The following is a 16,328-nucleotide window of genomic DNA, read 5'->3' on the forward strand; positions in this document are numbered from 1 at the left end:
AGATTGCATGAGAGCCTTGAGGTAAGGGAGGTGTCCGAGCTGACCTCAGCCTTCTGGCTTGTCCACTGGTTGGATGGGGTCACCATTTAATTGTAATGGGGGATTCTGGTTGCAGAGAACTGAGTGTTGGGGGACCATGAATGAGCTCCATTTAAGATCTGCTCAGCTTGAGGTCCCTGGGAGACAACCACAGGAGTTGTTTAGGAGACACCGGGCTACTTCAGCCTGGAGCTCCAGGAAGAGGTCTGCATTGGTCGTTGGAACAATAGGACCAGGCAAGTACATGGAAAGAATGTCAAATTCCATCAGGCATAAAAAGAACAGTTGAACTCAGGTGGTAAAGGGGCAAGAAGGGAGGAGTGGTTTTCAAAATTCCCAAACAGATGATCAAGTCAGAGAGAGGTAGTCAAATAATTGAGTATGGGGGTTGTTAAAGTGACATTGATTCTTGCTGTCACATTGACAGATTACAGAGAAAGTTGAGAGTCAAAACCATCTGCTAAAAACATACAATTAGTAAAAAGTGCGTGGCTCCCAGGCAGCTGGGTGACTTTCCACAGCCTCTCACCTTCCCAGCCAGATTGTGCCCCACCCCCAATCCCAGTGCCTCCTTTATAGAAATTCTGGAGCTGTAGTGCCTCTTCTCACATCCAGCAGGGAACCATGACTCAGGGCTGGGCAAACTGGCACAAAAACACTTTGGTTCATCCAAGCCAGCTGTCCCTGCGTCCCAAGTCTCTTTTGCAGATCCATTTGCATGCAATTTGCACTTTGCTACAAACCCTGGCTTCCCCTTTAAAGGGCCAGTGCCTCTCTTTCCCATCTCATCCTCATCTCTTAACCAGTCACCAAGAAAAGTGGGCTCTGATGATGAAAAAGAATCGGCGGGGGGGTCCCTACTCAAAATTCATTTATTGGCCAGATACCGTGCTCACACCAGTACTTTGGGAGGCCAAGATAGGAGGATTGCTTGAGGCCAGGAGTTCAAGAGCAGCCTGGGCAACACAGTGAGACCTTGCGTCTCTACAAAAAATAAAAAAAATAAATTAACAGGCATGGTGGCATACCCCTATAGTCCCAGCTACTCAGGAGGCTGAGGCAGGAGGACCACTTGAGCCCAGGAGTTTGAGGTTACCAGTGAACTATGATCACGCCACTGCACTCTAGCCTGGGTGACAGACCAAGACTCCAGGAGTGGTTTACAATGTTCCAAAACAGATGATGAAGTCAGAGAGAGGTAGTCAAATAATTGAGTATGTGGGTTGTTAAAGCAACATTGATTCTTGCTGTCACATTGTCTCTTTAAAAAATAATAAAAATAAAATCCATTTATTGAGGGTCCAAAATTCCTTTATGGAAGCACAAGCTGCCTTTGAGAACTGGAGGATATGGATATGTCCTGCTTCCCTCAGTCCCCAAGAACAGCTCATAGAAATAGGAAAGTGGTACACCCCCATACCCCTAAGTCTTCCAGACTAGAGACTGAGCTGGTGGCATAGGGGAAGGACTGGGGTCTGAGGACCTATACTCTCAGCCTAGGAGACAGCTCCCTAGGGAAGAGCCCAGAAATTAGAACTCCCTGCAAGCTCAGATGGAGTGACCTGTTCATAAAGCACATGGCCAGATACTAAAGTTCCTTAATAGATGAACGGTGAGTCCCACTCCCTGACCTGGGAGGCAGGAGAGGCCTCATGTGACCACAATTTGGGGACTGACATTGCCTTGGCTTCATGGCACAGAGGAGACCCACACACACTCCTTCCCCTGCCAGGGAGACTCCAGGCTGAGAAAAGGACAAGTCCTCAGGTTTGAAGATGCCTCCTCATCAAAATACTTCTACATCGCTCTTCATTTGAACCTTGACACACTAGCTGAGAGGCCGCCTGGAGGGTCCTGGGCCCTTGTTTTAGGGCACATAAAAATGAAGACCTCATCACCAAGGGAAGACCCCTGCATCAGGTCTAACTAACCTGCACCAAGCCACGCCGCACACCAGGCCACTCCAGCTTGACCACTGCTCCTCTGCCTAGACCCTTGATGAATACTGCAGTCTTCTGCAGCCACTGCCACTGTTACAGCTCCACTGGCCCCGCAGCCGCCACACAGATTCCTCCAGGGATCCTCAAGACTCAATGCACCAGAATCTCAAGGTTCCGTGTGTGTGTGTGTGTGTTTATGTGTGTGTGTGTAACAGAGGAGGCATGGCTGCATTAACCCCTGTGGTCATCAGCCAATATGGCCCCCAACGATTCCCTCCTCCTTGTACCGTTTTACACTGACACCATAGGCAAGTTTTAAGTGCTTTTTTTCTGCAACTCATCTCAGCAAAGATAAATATCATTGCCTGTTATTCTAGGACATGGCAGGCTGCAGGACCCCAGTTGCACCAAACTGCCATCCCCTCCTGCCTGGTTTCCCTTCTTCATGAACGGATCAATGGGCCATAGGCAGGTTGGGATTGGGATGAATGTCTTCCACAGGATGGGAACTACCTCCAGCTGATCAGGTACATGGCCTCGGAAACCATCCTACACTTTAGAGTCAACAAAGGCTGTTCCCACATGTGCCCCGAGCTCCTCCAGGTTTCTCCATCCTATGGACACAAATGAGGTGGCATTAACAGGGAAAACACACACTTTATGGGCTTTTGCCCCCATCCACAGACTACAGGTGCTCCAGGGCCCCTCGATTTGTCCCAGTTATTTCTGAATAACTGGGATATCTTACATCTGCTTAGCACAGGTCCCCTCCTAGAGAGCTATGGCCTTAGAAGCCACTTAGGGGCAGTACCTCACCGCTGCCCCTGCCAGAGTGCCCTGATGACCGGCACTATAGACCCTCCTAAATTCCATCTGTTCTCCCCCTACAGCCTCCAATTTGGCAACCTGAGACCATAGTAGGTCTGTGTATCATGCAGAAATGGGAGAAGGACCCTTGTAATGGATTCTGTTGGTGCCCTGCCCAGATCCCTGTCCTTGGCCAGTGCACCCACCCACCAGCTATTGCTAAGATCTCCCCCAAAAGTAATAGACACAGAGGTGCAAAAAAATCTGTCCTGCTTACCCCAAGGGGGGACAGCTCTGTGGCCGATCCACACCCCAGAACTTCCCCTGGATCAGGCTGAAGTCAGACCCCAGCAGAGACCACATTCATGCTTAGCATCTTCCCTGCCCTGGCCTGCTTCATTCCCTCCCTCTTATGTCTCTCTAAGAGTACTCTCTCAATAAATCACCTGCTCAAGAATTCTCATCTCAGCCTGTCACTCTAGAGAAGAAAACATACCCTTCTTCCCAAGTTTGTGTCTGGAACCCTGTCCCAAACTTGCTTCGGCCTCGGAGTCTCGTGAAATCAGTTCCTGCTTCTGCCTACAACCCTCTCTGTATGCCTTGGGGGCAGTTATATGGAGACCAGATGGGAGGACAGACACCCCTCTGTGTTTCTCCACTACACTCCTCATTCCACCCCTCTCTCCCCTAGAAGCCCGCCTGAGCCCTTTCCCCCCTGCAAAGCTGCCTTCCTGCCAGATTCCACCCCCAGGACTCCCACTATATATGGTGAATGTATTTGACCTTCAAAACCATTCTGTTCCATCAGTATTAAGTCTCCTATTTTTTCTAGTGGAGAAGCCAGAAGCAATTTACCGCAAAGCCAATGCAGCTTAAGCTCACTTGCATGGACCCCTTCCAAAGCCCTGCAATTTCGTAATCATAGTTTTTATTCTTCTGCTTGAGGAGGGCTCCCAAATTGTATCACCCTCAGGCCCCATAAAACCTAACTCTACCCTTGGAAAAATGGAGGCTCTGAAAGGTGAGGTGATTTGTCCCAGGACACAGGCCTGATGAGCAACAGAAGCAGAAGTTGACCCAGGTTTGCTGCCTCCCAAGTTCTTTTCCCATCCCCTGTCCTAAGATCCATCCCTGCAACTCCCCTGGGCCTACTGCAGCAGCCTCCAGGACCCAGCCCTTGGCTTCCCTCTACCTCCAGCACACAGCCTTCCCAGTTGCCAGCCATCAGCCCCTCCTCTGCTCTGGCACAGTATTGTGGGAGCTTGCCAGGCCAGAGTGGGCTTGGCAGAGCTACATTTAAATATCAAGGTAGAAGAGTGTCTACATGTATACCATCAATGGATGCGGACACCCACAGAGCCTATGGTAGCTGCAAGTTGCCCCTATATTTGCCTGTGTTTTCTCCATCAGCTGAGTGGCAGGCTGTTAGGATACCTGTCCTGGGAGCACTGCAGAAGTTAGACCGTGTATCAGTTAGCTCTTGCTGTGTAACAAACCATGCCAAAACTTAGTGGCCTAAAACAACAACTATTGATTTAGCTCACAGTTCTGCAGGTCAGCAATTTGGGCCATGCTCTCCTGGGCAGTTTGATCTCAGCTGGGCTCCCTTTGGGCATATGCAGTCAGCTGCCAGGTTGGCTGGGAACTGGAGTCAGCTGGTACATCTCATCTCTGTTCCACAGAGTCTCCCATCCTTCAAATCAAGATTGTCTGCCTGATGGCTTGGCAGAATTCAATGAAAGCGAATGGACTTGAGCAAGGCCTCTTGAGGCCTAGGCGCAGGACTCAACAGCTTTACTGTCAGCACATTCCATGGCCCAAAGCAAGTGACAGGCCAGCCATGATGGTTAATGTTGTCATCTTGGCTGGGCCGTAGTGCCCAGGTATTTGATCAAACATTATTCTGGATATTTCTGTGAAGGTGGTTTTTCTTTCTTTCTTTTTTTTTTTTAATGCAGTTAACAGTTCAATTGGGGACTTTGAGTAAAGTAGATGACCCTCTATTAGGTGGTTGGGCCTCATCCAATCAGTTGACAGCCTACAGAGAACAAAGACTGATCTCCCCCCAACAAGAAGGAATTCTCCAGCTGAATGCCTTCGGACTGAAATGACAACTCTTCCTTGAATCTCCAGCCTGCCGGCCTACTCTGCAAATTTTGGACTTACCAAGCCTCCATGATTACATGAGCCAATTCCTTAAAATAAATGTCCTTCTATATATATACACATCCTGTTGGTTCTGTTTCTCTGGAGAACACTGACTAATACACCAGCCCAGATTCAAGGGGTGGGGAACACACTCCACCTCCTGATGGGAGGAATGGCAAAGTCACATTGCAAAGGATGAGGGCACAAGGAGGGGACTAACACAGTCACCTCTGCTCATGAGCGACCACAGGCTGGCTTTAGGAATGGGTGGGTGTGGGCAGGGTAACCTCAGCTCTTGGTGTCCACCTTTGAGCATCGAGCTTCTGCTGGGCCAGCCAGGTGGAATTCCCAGTCATCTCCACCTCCTTTTGGGTATCAAAGACTGGGAAGAAAACTGTTTCCAAGACTCTGTGAGCAGTAAGGGGGGAACCTCACAACTGGATTTGAGAGTATGTCTTTGCCCTCAAACTAGGGGCTTCCTGAGGCTGTGCTTTTTTCTACCATCCAACTCAGGACTCAATGTAGAATGGAGGCTGGGCATGGTGGCTCTGGAACCTTTAATCCCAGCATTGTGGAAGGCTGAGGTGAGAAGATCACTTGAGGCCAGGAGTTTGAGACCAGCCTGGGCAACAGTGAGACTCCCAGTCTCCACAAAAAAAATTTAAAAATTAAGTGTGGTGGTGCATGCCTATAGTCCCAGCTACTCGGGAGGCTGAGGCGGGAGGATCACCTGAACCCTAGAGCTGAAGGCTGCAGTGAGATAGGATCCTGCACTCCAGCCTGGGTGACAGAACAAGACCTTGTCTCTGGGCAAAAAAAACAAAAAACCCTATAGGCTGGAGGAAGCATTTTATCCCCCCTACAGGACCCAACAGGTTCTGAGAACAACCAAATGTCTAATTCTCCCACGTGTCCCCCAAGGTTGTTGACACTCTAGCTGGGACATACTGGGCCCCCATAAGTAATTCCTAGACGAACACACACAGCCTTCAGTGCTGAGGCCTGAGACATCTGCTCCCAGCTATGCAAACAGTCCCATGTCACAAATAACCAGGCAAGGGGCAGGGGGCTCAGACTTGCCCAGCCCACCTTTCGGTCCTCTGGACTGCCCTCCATGCTGGTTCAGTCCTGTTCTGTCTACCTCTGCTCAGCACGCCTTCCTCCCACACAGCTTGACAAGTTGGCCACCTCCCAGCTCCCCACCCCACCCTGTCTCCTGCTTACCCTCCTCCCCAGGCTCTGCGAGTCTCACGTAGACACTCGGTAAGAAGCCAAGCCTTGCCACATGTGCATGTCCTGCAGGCTTCCCTTCCTGCAGGTATGGCTTTGGGCTCTGGACTCTGGGTAGACCCAGGAAGTGGGGGTCATCAGGGGAGACAATGCAGCAGGCAGGCATGTAGGGCAACGAGAATCAGCCTATGAGATACCAAGGGCAGGTCATCTCATGCCCGGAAGATTCATAACAATGGCATAAAAAATAGTGGAAGACCCTGGACCCACATGCTCTGAGCTCCAGCCCCTCATTGTCACAAACTGCAGTGTGATTTGGGACTGTCACTTTGCTTCTCAGTTCCCCCATCTGTCAAGTGGAGATGATAACCATTGATAGTGGATCCTACAGGCATCCCACTCACTCCTTGAGGCCTCACCACTTCAGGGAGCTCCCACTGCCTTCCACCTGTGAATCTGCATGTCTGCACCTGAGAGCTTTCTTTCCTAAACTGCAGAAGGCCAGGTAGCATGCTGGAAGTGCCAGGGAATTAACAACCCTTAGAGGAGCCCTTCTTCTAGCTATAACTCACAGGAGTTGATGGATAAATACCCCAGCTCCCTCGCTCCTCAGGCAGGATAACTCTGGGGCATGTGTTCTACTCTGATGCCCAGATTTCCTCCACAAGACTAAGCTCCAGTTGCCCACAGTGGTAACTAGCTTGATAATACACCTGCTGTGGGCTGCCTTCCTTCCCCATTTCACAGAACTACTTGCATTCAAAGCCTTGTCCCAGGGTCTGCCTCCAGGGCAGTCCAAACTAAGACATCATCCCAGCCCTGTCTGCAATACCATTAGCCCATGTGTGATCAAGATGATGGCAGAGGCTACCAGCAGGTGTTTGAGCCCAGGGCTGGGTGAGGGTCTTCCCAGCCCTTATCTCTACTCTGGACCCACAGGAAACTCCACAAGAAAGTGTCAGAGGATGTTGGTGGGACTTGCTCTGTTGTCCTGGAATGGCAGCCAAGGCCTGAAACTGAGGTCAGGAGATGCTTGGGACCCATATTCCGGAATGAGCAACAAGTGAGTCACCAACAGCTGAGTGCCCAACTCCTCCTTTAGTGAGAGGCAGTGCAACCTGCTCCTCCACGCATTCCACCCAAAGAGAGGACTGGGGAGGGGGAAGACGGGCCATAGTGAATTTCATTCTCCAGGATGACAGGATTTCCCTCTGTCTCCCTGAAGCAAGGGATGAAGGGATTCCAAGCTAATCAGAGGAATAGTCAGTGTGCCCAATTGCACATCCCTCCAGACCAGGCTTAGACCTTTTGTTGAGACCAGCTAATTCTGTGTCTCATGCATTCTACAACTCTAAGTCCCTCCCTTCTGTCCACTATGAGGACCAACCACTGAGCTCTCAACGTCTCCCGCCTGGAAGCTCCAGCAGTCTCCTTTCCAGCCCTTCTGCCTCTCTCAGCCTCTTGTCTGTTCCAATCCATCCCTCTAAAGTGGATCTTACAAAACCAGGCTGGAAAACTACAGCCCATGAACCAAACGCTGCCTGTGCCCTGTTTTAGTGTAGCCTATGTGACATGAATGGTTTTTACATTTTTAACATTTGTTTTTAAACAAAAGAAAACTACGTGACAGAGATGTTTGCCAACCTCTGTTCTAAAGCATAAATTTCATCCTGCTTAAAGGAGTGGCCTCCCTACCGGCCTCATCCCACACCATTCACCCCTGCACACCCTAAGCCTGTCCTCTGTGTCTGATACACCCTCCCTCCCTCCCTGGTATGCCTGGTCAACTACCTACACTTTCACACTCACTCTAAATATCCCTTAGGCCTAGGCTTATTGGCCTCACATCATGCTTTGACTTCCCCTGCTCTAAGCTAGAGAGCAGAGGTTGGCCCCCGCAGGTTCCTGTATAGACTGGATGACAACTGATTTTGACCAATGGGTGGGAGATGAAAGAGCAGGAAGAAATGAGATTCTTCCAAGAGTCTCTGACCCTAGCTGGGTTTGTCCAGGGCTCCAAGCTCCCAATAGGTACACCCACCATGGTTCCAGTCCTAGTGGGTGGTGATCTGAGAGCTCCTCACCTCTCTCCTCATCCTACCCAGGGTGATTGATAACAGCTTCCTGATGTTGCTAATCTCTGGGTTGCATCTAAGTAACTTCTCAGCTCTTCTATTACCCATGTAACGCATTCCCTGCGTGTAAACATTCCCTCTTTAAACATTGGCCTTTGGCTTTTGTTTTCCCAGTAGGACTCCGACAAATATGCATTTTTTTCAGGTATTCCCTGACCCCTAGATTAGCTCAGGCCCCTACTACTGCCCAATGACATCCTTCACTCATTGCTTCAATAGGTTATTTATTGGATGCTTACGGCCAAGGGTCAGCAAACACAGCCAGCTATTTTGTAAATAAAATTATATTGGAACACAACCACACCCATTCATTTACATATCGTATAGTTGCTTTCAAAGGCAGAGTTGAATAACTGCACCGGAGACCCACGTGTGACCCATGACACCTAAAATATCCACTCTCTGGTCCTTTTCAGAAAAAGTTTGCCAGCCCTTGTTTTAGGCACCCAAAATGTAGTCCTGGGACCAACAGCCACTTCTTCACCTAGGAGCTCGTTGGAACCACAGAATCTCAGACCCTCAACAAGACCTGCTGATTCTGAGTCTGCATTTTCACAAGGTCCTCAGCTGATGCGTGTGCACATTGAGGTGTAAGAAGTGCTGCCTTAAGGAGTCACCCCCTTATCATAGCTCTCATCCCATTCATTGGTCATCATTGACAAATTAATTTTTTTGTCTTCCCTTCCAGAGGCAAGAGCAAGGATTATTAGTGTTGGTCTTCTTCGGAACTCCGGTGCTGATAAGTTGGCTGACCCAGAGAAGATGAATGCAGTGACCCTCTAACAAATATATTGTTGAAGAGAGTCATGGAAGCTGAAGGAAGAGAGAGTTTCAAAAACAGCAGTTACCGTTTTTCACATATGAGACTGGCAAAGATCAAAAAGTTTGTTAACACGCCGTGTTGGGAGAGTACAGGAAATAGGCTCTCTCTCACACGTTGTTAGCACAACCTCTCTGGGGAGGTCAGTTTGCCAATATTCAGCAAAATTACAAATGCACGGACTCTTTGACCCTGCATTTCCACTTGTAGGCCTCTGTTTTCTGAATAGACTCAAGCCTGGGCCAAGTGATTAATGTATGCACTGCACAAGAGCAAAAGGTTGGACACAACCAAGTATTCATCAGCAAGGAATCTGCTTGGTAAGTTGTGGTATATAATAAAACTGTGCAACTTTAAAAAAGAAATCCATCACTGAAAAATATCTGAAAAATTTTAAAAAAAAAGAAAGAAGGAGCTAGTGCAATCTCCAAGGTATGTTGCGTAATAAAGAAAGATGTGTACTAGTACACATCAGATAATAACCAAAACAGGGCAGGGAGACAGAAGAGGAAATATATATTTGCCTGTATATTCATAAAATATCTCTTAAAGGATGTACACAAAAAACAACAACACTGGCTGGCCATGGGAAGGGATGGCTGGGTTGCAGGGGGCAGGGATATGAGGAGACTTTTCACTACCTACCCTTTGGTACTTTTTGAATTAAAAACAGATGGGGGGAAAAAAACAGGAAAAACTACAGAAAATACAAAATGTGTACAAAAAAATACAGAAACGTATACACAAAAAAAGAGAAAAGTAGAGACACGTTTTAGATGTCCAGTCTAGAACCTTCCTACTCAAAATGTAGTCCACAGACCAGCAGCATCAGAATCACCTGAAAACTAGTTAGAAATGCAGAACCCCAGGTCCTACTCCAGATAAACTGAGTCACAATCTGCATTTTTAACAAGAGCCCCAGGGAATTAGCGCAGGAGTTACTAATTGTGACACACTGATCCAGGCAACCAGAGAACTCACTTTTAGCAGCCCCACCTGGTTTCCATGGTCTGCTACTAATAAAACAGCTGCCTTTTCCCCCTAACTGGGGCTCTGTCCCGGTGAGACATCAGGGCCCAGGCTGTTCCCATTAAGGGGCAGGTTTCCAGCAGCTCCTCCCAGGCCCTGGCTGGCCCGAAGCCCAGTGCCCTGGCGGGTCCCCAGCCAAGGAGACAGCTCACTTCCTCCTTCTGGAGCCGCTGGGGCTGCTCAGAACGGAAACACTGGAGAGGTCTCCACTCCCCCAGATATAAACTCTTTCCAACACGAATAAAGATGCATGTGTCTGGCTCAGGTTTATTTATAAATGGTATCTATCTGTCTATCTGCCAGGACCCCTGGGTACCTGGTACCTGACCTAGTGGTGGAAGAGAAGTCAGGGGAGGAGTAGCAATGGGTAGGCCCCATTGGAGAAGGAGGGAGAAAGAAAGGCCAGGAGTTTGGCTGCTGCCTCTGCATCCTTGATCCTCTGGAAAAACTCCAGGCCACATCTGGAGGCCACATCTGGAAGCAGTGACTCTGCTGGACTTTTCAGAGCAGCAAAGAGGAGGAGGGAGGGAGGAGTGGGGAGCTGCACTGACGTCGGTCCAGACCACCCAGGACTTTGCAATTGGGGGACTAGGCAGGGAGACTAATTTTCCCACCACCCGACTCCCAACTCTCTGACCCCAAGGACTGGGCAAGCACAGAGCCAGTCATGACTGAATGCCCCCCACTGCTGCTGTCCTGAGCTCCCCATGCCTCAAGCTGGAGGGACTCTGTACAAGCCGAGCCCTCTCTGTTTCTGGATCCTTCTATTCCCACGGCCTCCTAACAGTTGCAGCCTCTCCCCCAAACAGAACCCCAGGTCCTCCTTTTCTCCCTTCACATTTCCTCCTAGGTCCCTCATCTGTGTGGCTAATGTCTCTTCAATTTAAAACAAAACCATAAAACCACTAAAAAGTGTACGGTCCAAAAGAGTTTACAAAATGCTTCGCCACAGTGAGCCCTAACTCACTCCCTCCCAGCCCTGCAAGGTTCACATTCCTATCCCTACTCTGCATAGCAGAACGCTTAGTGAGTGCAGGAAATGCTAATGGGCTTCACAAGACCTTTCGGCCTGTAGGTAGCGGAGGCCTCAGGACTCAGCTGCACACCTGGGCTGCCGTCTGCCAAGGCCTCAAGGCCTTCTCAGTGCAGGACTCTACATCAGACAGGCCTTGATCCCATCAGCCGCCTGCTGACATCTCCAGTTCTGCGAATGGTTATGTTCCTTGCCTGTCCCACAGGCCCCAAATTCAGAGACCTGTTTCCTCCCCATCCCCTCTATTGTTCCCACCTCAGGCCTACCCCATCTTAGAGTCTGGGCAAACATCCTATCCCTATCTTCTCAAACACTACTGTCATTGTTTCCCAACCAGCCCCCATGTCCCTGGGGCTTTTCTCCTAGTATTTCATGTTCCACAGCTGCCCTCAAACCTTCCAGGATAGACTAATTACAAAAGTGGCCCCAATCCCCAGAGTTCAAGACCAGCCTGGGCAACATGGCAAGACCCCACTCTACAAAAATAAAAATTAAAAAGTTAGCTGGGGCATGGTGGCATGCCTATAGTCCCAGCTACTCAGGAGGCTGAAGTGGGAGGATCACTTGAGCCCAGAAGTTTGAGGCTGCAGTGAGCTATGATTATGCCACTGCGCTCCAGCCTGGGAGTGAGACCTTGTCTCCAAGGTCTCCTAAAAAAAAAAGGAGGGGGGCCACAATGATTCCTCTTCCTGTAACCACACCCTTTGCAGTGTGACTTTGTATCTTCTCCCATCAAAAGGCACAGTCTATTCTCCTACTCCTCGAATCTAGGCTGGCCTCAAGAATTGCTTTGGCAGTTCAAATATGGTAGAAGTGAAGCGGTAGAATTGCCCATTCTGAGCCTAGGCTTCAAGATGCCATATGCATCTCCTCTTCTCTTGGAAATCTGTCTTGCCACCATGTGAGTAAGCCCAGGCTAGCTTTCTGGAGGATGAGAAACCATGTGGCCCAGGCACCCCCATTGGCCCAGCCAATAGCCAGCCAAACCAACCATAAGATGAGGCTGTCCTGAATCCACCAGCCCCTCCACCCCCTGCCAATCAGCTGACTGCAGATGCATGAGGAAATTCCATGATCAGCTAAGCCAGCCCAGACCAGAAGGACCACCCAGCAGGCCCATAGATGAGTAAGAAGTAATAAATGGTTGTGGTATTAAATTACTAATTTTGAGGTGGTTTGTTGCACAGTAAAAGCAAACTGGTACACCCTTTGTCCTCTATTCACAGAAGTCCTCTTAAGGACTTCTGAAGCAAAATTCTTCATATTCAAGCCTTCCTAAAGAAGTTGCTCTCTCAGTTTCATTTCCCACAACTTCTCCAAAACCTGGTCGCCACAATGTCCCCTGAAATTTCTTGTTCTTTCCATCCTCAAACTTTTGTTTATATAAGTCTTTCCTCCTCTCATTGCCCCTGCCCCTACCCTGAATATCATCACCCTCCTTTCTCCACCTCTCAAAATTGTGTCTTTTTAATCCCTGACTGTGGGTCTACCTCACTGTGAAGGGTTTCTGTTCCAACTCCTTTGGCAAACTTAGTCTCAAACTTTGCTCTAATTTGCTGTGCTTGCCAAAGAAGCACTTAATCATATCTTTATCCTGCCTTGTTTTATCCTGCATTGGTTCATTATAGACCAGGAAGGGCAACTAAATTTGACCTCATATGTCTCCACAGATGAATTAGTAGAAAATGCCTAGAGAGCATCTGGCATCTGCTAGAAAGACTGCCATGATTGATTCATAATGTCTGCCATAAGCACAGGCAGGTCAATACTGGCCATTCCTGCTCTAGTGCAGGGATTCTTGCACTTTTTGTATTGTTAACCTTATAGACTCCTTCTAAGAATATTTTTAAATGCATAAAATAAAATATATCAGATTACAAAGGAAGCCAATTATATTGAAATATTGTTATCAAAATATTTTAAAATGCATAATATAAGAATATGTATGCTTCAGGCCGGGCGCGGTGGCTCACGCCTGTAATCCTGACACTTTGGGAGGCCGAGGCGGGTGGCTCACCTGAGGTCAGGAGTTCAAGACCAGCCTGACCAACATGGTGAAACCTCATCTCTACTAAAAATATGAAAATTAGGTGGACAAGGTAGCAGGCACCTGTGTAATCCCAGCTACTCAGGTGACTGAGGCAGGAAAATCCAAGATCGCGCCATTGCGCTCCAGCCTGGGTGACAGAGAAAGACTCCGTCTCAAAAAAAAAAAAAAAAAGAGAGAGAAAATTTATGTGTCTCTTCCTTAATACACTACATACCAAGATATCTAAGAGAAGGCCTAATAATTACTGCAATCTTGAAGTATAAATGAGCTTTCAAAATATCTATAACTGTCATGTGATGTGAAAATATCTGTGGCTTCTGCTAGTGACAAAGACTCAGCTGTGTGGTTTGTTGCCTAAATCCATAACTGAAGGTAGTGCTCAATTTAATTTAGAGCAAAGTATAGATGTCATTTTTTTCAGCTAAGTTTTATTGACCCTTTTACACTGTATCTGCAGGACCCTAAATTAAGAACCCTTAGTCTAGCCTGTAATATACTTGAGAAGCAAGGGCTGCTAGCAAATTATTTTATAACCTTGAGAGGGATCAAGGCTGGACCACAGTGGATGATCGGGCGTGATATAAAATAGTCACCACTGTGACTATGCAGAGCCTGCAGGGCAGGAGGCGGTAAGGATTTTCACTGCACCTTTTCTGCTCCATTCGGTGGCCTCATCAGTTTCCTTCCTCTCACAGGAACAAGGCCACAGGCACCTATTAGGAACCTCATCCCTGCATTCCAGGCCCAGGGAAATCCCTCCAGGCCCCCTTCCTCCCTGTGTCCTGGAACCTGCTGTCCTTCCCACTGTCTTGCTTGGGCCTCTGCCCAGCCCTGGAGAAGCAACATGGCAGAGCCTCTGCCAGCTCAGCTCCCTTTCCAGCTTCCCCCTCCTTTAGCCCCACACTGGAGTGGGGGGGCCAGGTCTCCTCCACCCCCTATCCTTCCCAGGGCCTCAGAACACCAACCCTGGGTGCCTTGTTACCTATATATGGAATTCAGCCCAATCCTTGCAGTGTCCCTTTGAAGTGGAGACACCCCCCTCACATTAAAGATGAATGTGTTAGACACACTTGGGACACCACCTCAAAAACCTCTTGGGCAGATCTCTTCCTCCAGCCAGTGCTGAGCTGACCCCGGGGTTTCTCCACTACAGCTGGGTGGGACACCCAAGGGAACATGCTTGGCCCTCATGCACGAGCAGCCCAGCAACGTGGGAGGAACTAAGAAGCTGTGGGATGTCCCTTGACCAACAGTAGTGAGAACCAGTGAATAATGCTTCTGCCTTTTGTCCCCCAGCAGGGAGTTCTGAGACATTTCAGAAAACTCCATGAAAGGCTGTGATGGCCCCCACCTCCAGACACCCATAGATAGCACTGGCTAACTTGGCGTCACATCTTGTATTGGCTCTCCCTCATTTCTTGATTCAATGTCCCTGTCCCTCCCTCCTGCTCCCTAAGATCACATTCTTAAATAAACTACTTGTTCGCAAGCCTTTGTCTCAGGTTCTGCTGGCGGACAGCAGGAGGGGTGGGGCGAGGACCCAAGCTAAGACAACAGGGAACTAAGGATCAAAGAAGTGAAGTCACTTGCTCAAGGCCACATGGCTTGTAAGTGTGATCTATTTGATCTGATATATTTGATCAAATAATAAATACACATTTAGCTTTCGGCTGGAACCGCCATCTTCCGGTAATTCGCCAAGATGATGAACACAAAGGGAAAGAGGAGAGGCACCCAATATATGTTCTCTAGGCCTTTTAGAAAACATGGAGTTGTTCCTTTGGCCACGTATATGCGAATCTATAAGAAAGGTGATATTGTAGACTTCAAGGAATGGGAACTGTTCAAAAAGGCATGCCCCACAAGTGTTACCATGGCAAAACTGGAAGAGTCTGCAATGTTCCCCAGCATACTGTTGGCATTGTTCTAAACAAACAAGTTAAGGGCAAGATTCTTGCCAAAAGAATTAATGTGCATATTGAGCACATTAAGCACTCTAAGAGCCGAGATAGCTTCCTGAAACGCATGAAGGAAAATGATCAGAAAAAGAAAGAAGTCAAAGAGAAAGGTACCTGGGTTCAACTAAAGCACCAGCCTGCTCCACCCAGAGAAGCACACTTTGTGAAAACCAACGAGAAGGAGCCTGAGCTGCTGGAACCTCTTCCCTATGAATTCAGGCATAATAGGTGTTAAAAAAAACAAAAGACCTCTGGACTGTAAAAATGTTTCTCTTCGTCGAGTAGAAGTATGGTGTCCTCTCCCCCAAAGAAATATTTAAAGCAAATTTTAATTGTGTCCTAATTCATTATGTAATGTCTTTACTATTCAAATTTAATGTATTTCTTGCTGAAAGACGTTAAGTAGCTTATTGTGCAACAAATTACTCAATTGGTTAGAAAATGGCCAGGTATTATGTATTAAAGATTTGTACTGGTTTGATGATAGTCCCTCTAAGTCATCAAGGAAGAAATAAAATAATTTACAAATAAATAAATAAGTATGCTTTTTTTTTTTTTTTTTTGAGACAGAGTCTCGCTCTGTCGCCCAGGCTCAAGTGCAGTGTTGCGGTCTCGGCTCACTGAAAGCTCCGCCTCCCGGGTTCACGCCATTCTCCTGCCTCAGCTTCCCAAGTAGCTGGGAGTACATGCGCCCGTCACCACGCCTGGCTAATTTTTTTGTATTTTTAGTAGAGATGGGGTTTCACCATGTTAGCCAGGATGGTCTCGATCTCCTGACCTCATGATCCGCCCGCCTCGGCCTCCCAAAGTGCTGGGATTACAGGCATGAGCCATCGCGCCCAGCCATAAATATACATTTAATATTGCTTGCTTGATTGACTGACTGATATTTCTCCCAACATAGCCCTGAGGACCCAAATGCACAGAGCATGAATATATGTAAAAAAGTTATATTTAATTTTTAATTATCTAAGTTATACTGGAATACAGTTTCCATGTAGAAAATTTAAAACATTACAGATAAGTTTACAGTCCCTTTGGCTGTCTCCTCCCCAGTCTCCAGTTCCTCCCAGGCAACCACTTCTCTATGCATTTATAGACATGCTTGGGATTATTTTGCATGTATATGTTTATGTATT

The 16,328-nt window shown here is 48.0% G+C and overlaps 1 pseudogene; it reads left to right on the forward strand.

Moving 5' to 3' along the window:
* Window positions 1-14,933: 14,933 nt before the first annotated feature.
* Window positions 14,934-15,424, forward strand: LOC134738898 (large ribosomal subunit protein eL21-like; annotated as a pseudogene).
* The last annotated feature ends 904 nt before the right edge of the window (window positions 15,425-16,328 follow it).

Source organism: Pongo pygmaeus, chromosome 21 (assembly GCF_028885625.2).
Source record: "Pongo pygmaeus isolate AG05252 chromosome 21, NHGRI_mPonPyg2-v2.0_pri, whole genome shotgun sequence".
Taxonomy (NCBI): Eukaryota; Metazoa; Chordata; class Mammalia; order Primates; family Hominidae; genus Pongo; species Pongo pygmaeus.